Here is a 6,000-nt window from a genome sequence, read left to right on the forward strand (position 1 = left end):
CAAGAGCTGCTCAAAAGGCTTTTACTTATGCCAAAATAAAAATGCAATCCCTATGTATAGCTTGTTATTTTTTTTTTAATTCGAGCAATCTTGGCCTTTTTCACTTGAATGGACTTGCATCCGCAGGAAAATCGGTGTATACTTCTCCAGTGCAACAATCTAGCCTGCTTGTTAAATGTAATATTTCTGAAATATAAAAAAAGGCACGATTCAGTAAAATAGAGAACATCTAAGGCATGGTCTCCATACATCATTCCTAAGGTTAGTCATGTAAAAACTATACCCACTTGGGAACGGATCTGGACCTGCAGTATTCAACCTTTACGCTGATCATTTATATGTGAAGTGTGTGTAATGCCTTCCTGTGAATTTTTAAATGTGATTAAATTAGTTCTCATATTTTTGTTGAGGAAGTTTTGGCAATTGTTTCAGCTATTTAATTAGATTTTTCTTTCTTATCTGTAATAATTTGATTTCCAACATTAAAATGTTGATATTTTTCGCCGGAACCTTTTCCTTTTATTTTTCGTATCGCATTCGATACCTTCTGAATAGGAGTATGTGAATTTAGGATTTTCATTCACTGCAAGTTATAGTTTTTCGAGCTTTTGCTCGAAATATCTAAAAATTACTTAAATTTATCGGAGAATGATTTGTTAAAGAGTCTTTCCGCTTTTTTACGGGTTCTCATAGCTTCATTGCATTCTTCTGTGTACCATTCTTTTTAATTCTAGTAGATTTTGTCTAGGTTTTAGGTATGTACTCATTTGCTGTATGTTATAAAACTTCTGTAAATTTTGTATAGATCTTGATTCAGGATGATTTTCAAATTTCTCAAATGTTTTGTAACCACTGATATTCAAATTGACTTCAAACAGCATTGTTTAATTTCCAGTTAATACTCATTAAACTAATAGAACACAATGTTTTAGTTCTAAATATAATTTGAAAATAAAGTTTTCCTCTTGACAAAATAATTTCATAGACATGTACTAACTGGCAATTTAAAATTGTTATTTAGTGAAAGACTATAATGATTAGGAAATTATGGCTTCCACACAAAACGTCATGAACGGACCAATCAAAATCTTATATAAGAAGGCTCCGCTATACTGATAACTATCAAGGGATATAAACCTTAGCCCGGATGCAGATAAGTGTTGGAACACATTTGATATACAGATACAGATATGCAGATAAGTGTTGGAACTCATTTGATATACAGAGATTGTGATGAAATAATCTGCATTTTCAAGTTTTTTTTTTTTTTACCTTAATCTGTTTTTTTTGTCAGTGCCCAACAGAGGAATATGGGAATTAAAGTCGCCCATGAGAAGAAATGGGGTAGGAAGTTGCTGAATAAATTTTGTCAGTTTGTGAGACTGTAGTTCATAATTTGGGGGAATATATATATAGCACAAAGGGTAATTGTTTTATCAAGAGAAAGGTGTATAACTACTGCTTGGAGATTTGCTTTCTTTCAAAAACACGTGACTAAGGATGTATTTGTTGTGGATTGTTATAGAAAAACCACCAGCGGCTCCATCAGTCTTAAAACTTAATCATGTTGCAGTCCGGAGGATTGAGGTGGGAGAAGTTATTCAGAATTAAAGATTAACTAATATACATTAAAAAGATTATACATTAGAATGTTCTTTCCCTTTATAAATTACGAGATAAACAATATATTTACCTCCATAAAGCAGGCCTGTACCAACGGTTACAAAAGTGGCTGGGGGGGGGGGCAACTTCCCAAAAATATCTGACAAGCAAAAAAAAAAAAACAAAAACAAAACAAAACAAAAAAAAAAAAAAGAAAAAAAAAAGGTATTTACCGTCAAACCGACCTTACTGCAACAAAAGGGGTGGAGGGGTGGGTGGGTGGGTGGAACCAGCATATAAAGCAATATTTACAATAGCGAAATACCATACTCAGAAAAAGTAGGGGGGCTGCCCCCCCCCCCCCCCGCATTCTACGGACCTGATGAAGTACATCTTTAAAATAAATATGTTTTTCATATGTAATATACAAAGTTGCTTATCATTTACTATCGACAAAACGACAGGTCCCTTTTTTTTAGAACATTAAATTTTACTTATCGCAAAAAAAACGTACGTTACACAGTTTGTGTTTTATATTCATGAAGTCAAATATATTTTTGATGATAGGTGATACATGTGCCTGATTCTAATTTATATTTTATGCAGTCAACGGTGACTTCAGGAAATGATAAAGTTTAAAACGGTATCTTTATTGTTCGATTTTTGAACGGTAAATCTTCTCTACTATAGTCTCGATCATTCAGACGCATGCCTTTATCACACAAATCGAAGCGGTTTGATGATCAAGATTTTACTTCATTTATTTCCCGAGCGACTATTGATGGCAACATCAATTTTTTTGTTTATTTTATGTATGTTTCTTGTAAATACATGTCTACCGAGCAATGGTTCTGAATAAGTAAAGACAATTCATTAAAATTAACTCTAAAACCTCCAAGCGACAATTCCATTGAATAAATGTAGGTTGATTCATTTTTCTTTATTACGGGTGATGGGGAATATCCTCCCTTCGTTGTTATTTGGAGACTTACCTCGGACTCGCGGGGAAGAATGACATGGTGTAATGTCCATTTCCTCAAAGTCCCCAAATTTAATGTAGAGAGCTACGGTATTTCATGACCCATTGGGCAATCGATCTCGCGACTGCTTTTGGGTGTTTTTTTTTTTTTAGGGAGGTCTGTTTGTCTCCCTGTTGATTAGTCATCCCACGGGCTGACTATTTACGGTGGGATGAAACTGCAAGTGTGCTTGCGTAATTTGGAATTCTGGGAAAAAGATGTACACGACTTGTTCTAAAGAAACTCGTACTATTTGCTCCAACCAGAGGGTATGATTTTTCACGCACACTCTCTGAACAAAGACACGACCTCGATCTATTTATAGAGTGCATTGTTCTTCGTCGTTCTCGACGAAAATTTAAAGATATAGATTGTTCTAAGGAGGAAATATCATATATGTTAATATGAAAATATTTCAGTGCTTCTTATAGAGTATGAGAAGTTTATATGTAGAGCACATTTAACACTTGCTATATATATACATGTACCCTCAATCGCCGTTGAAATTTCACGGATTTGGTGTGTATTCCTCTGGATGTCTGACGCAAGACTCCCTCGATCAATACCTTGCATAAGACATGTACGGGTCGGAATTCACACAATAATCCACTTGCCATAAAGGTCCCAAAACAGTGAAAAAAGAATCTCTTTTCACTTTAATGATGAAAGTTATGAAAACATCAGAAGACCACTGTAAGACGGTAATTCTTATATTCTATCAAATCAAAGTACTGAGGGATCATATGAGATGACTTAGGTCACGTGATTCCATTCAACCAATCAGTGCTTAGTGTAACGCGATTCCAACAAGACACGCTTATTTCTCGACAGTGAATTTTACTACTTTTTGGATTATTTACAGAGTTTATCGAACATGTTTATGATGTTTTTTCATCTAAAGCATTACGGAACTTTTGTTTGCTGTGGCACTTCATGTCATATTCCTCTCGTTTTGTTGTGTTTTGGGTCAAATTCTTTGACCCTTATCGAGAGCTTTGTTTACAAAACAATGGCGAACATCGCCAATAAACCTAATCGTTGTAATAACGATGCTGTCTTCGACAGTTTGGTTGCGGGAGTTCAATCCCATAACGACAGAAGTAAATTCTTGTCGATTGATGTGCCTGAAGCTGCAAGAGAGGAAATAGTTGATCATACTGTTGACAATTTTCACAGCGATTGTGAAGTGGGCGGAGCTTCGCCAGCTTTCCCGCCATCAATGTTGATGGACGCTGCGCCGTCCCAGAATGCTATGCGCAAAACAAATATGGCTGCGCCCATTGACGAAGACCAAGATCATGTGCATTGGAAAAAACTGTTTTTTCAAAATCAACAGATTATCAACCAACTCATGTTGAAAAGACCATTGGTTGTTAATACAGCCGAACAGCCTGTTTCTAAGAGACACAAGGCATGTTTTTTATTCTGACATAAAATAATAATTTCAACAGTTGAGCAACTAAAAAATTTCTAAAAGGATAATACATGCAATATTTAAAGTTATATTTAAAATGAATAATCCAGTCAGATTAAAACATTGTTACAACTAGATTTAGAACTGTATGATGCCATATATTAGAAAAGTTATACATGGCTCATTGTCTTTTCAGATTGCTAATGATCCCAATGAAATTATGTCAGACAGTGGCACAGAAGACACACTTGATGACTTGATATCAAAAGTACAAAGGGAAAAAGACGGAGAAAAAGAAGAAGAGGAACAAGAAGACAATTTCTTAGAATCCTTAGAGGAATTTATGATAAAGGACGACAGAACGGGACCAGCTCTAAGCGCTGAGTTAGCCAAAGTTCTGAACACAAATTTTCAAGTAAGGCCATCAGAGGAGAAAGCAAAAACGTTATGTGAGAAACACCACAGGCCAGAAAATTGCACCAACATGACTGTTCCGAGGATTAATGAAGAGATTTGGCCATCTTTAAAGAAAAAGTCACAGTCAATAGACTTTAAAATTCAGAAGTCACAAAACATTGTCTTAAAGGCTTTGACTCCAGCATGCAGACTACTGGACAAACTGATTTCCGCAAGAAAATCAAAAACATCAGGATTTAAAGATACAGATGAATGCCTTGAACTAGCGCAGGATACAGTGAAATTACTTCAGTTGGCGTTCACAGACTTATCACATAAAAGGAGATATTTAATTCGCCCAGAATTAAAACAAAGCTATAAACCTCTTTGTAATGATTCAAACAAAGTAACAGAATTTCTCTTTGGGGATAATGTGGATGAAAAAATCAAAAAAAATGACACGTCCAAAAGAGTGAACAAAAAACTCCAGGGATATAATTTTCAGCCTTCATCCACAGGAAAAAGTCAAGGAATTCACAAATCCCATGGCTCTGGCTACAGATTTGGTTGGAAAACACAGCCACCTCATGGCAACTATCCCCAGTCATCTTACAAATATGACCAAAACAACAATGGGTCTTTTTTAGGGAAAGGCCGGGGCAGGAGACCACCTCCAACCCAACAGAAAAAGTAGAACTTTCTACACAGCCAAAAATCACAGACTTTGCTCATCTTGACCATCCTGTAAGTACAATAAATAGTGGGGAAAAATACAACATTCCTAAGCAATTTCAAAATACACCTGAAAATTTTCATGCAGGAAAAATTTGTTTTAATTTTGACAATTGGAAGGAGTTAACCTCCGATAGAAAAATTCTTAAAACTGTACTAGGATATCAACTTGACTTTATACAGTGTCCTTTGCAAGATAGGCTTCCTCATCAAATAAGGTTTTCTCCAGAAGAAATGATTGTCATTGATACAGAAATTCAAAAACTCCTAGATAAAAATGTAATTGAAAAGACAAAAAAAGTTGAAAATGACTTTGTTTCAAACATTTTCACTAGGAAAAAACGTGATGGGACTTTTAGACTAATTCTAAATTTACAAGATTTAAACAAGGATGTTGAGTATCACCATTTCAAAATGGAAACTATAAGAAGTGCTTTGTGTTTAGTAAAGCAAGATTGTTGGCTGGCTTCGGTAGACTTGAAAGATGCCTATTATTCTGTGCCAATATATTCCACAGACAGAAAATTCTTAAAATTCATATGGAGAGATCAGTGTTTTCAATACACTTGCTTACCTAATGGACTATCTTCTGCTCCACGTGTGTTTACAAAACTTTTAAAACCAGTTTTTAGTACACTGAGAAAGCAAGGATTTGAAAGTGTACCATACATAGATGACATCTTACTGTTAGGTGATAGTTTTGAACATTGTGCACAAAATATAGGAAGTACATCAACATTACTTGACAAATTAGGATTTACAATTCATCCTACCAAATCTGTTATTGTGCCTGTGCAAGAAATAACATTTTTAGGGTTTCTCATAAATTCTAAGAAA

Source organism: Saccostrea echinata, unplaced genomic scaffold (assembly GCF_033153115.1).
Source record: "Saccostrea echinata isolate AGI-Se365-2 ecotype Australia unplaced genomic scaffold, CSIRO_AGI_Sech_v1 ptg000012l, whole genome shotgun sequence".
Taxonomy (NCBI): Eukaryota; Metazoa; Mollusca; class Bivalvia; order Ostreida; family Ostreidae; genus Saccostrea; species Saccostrea echinata.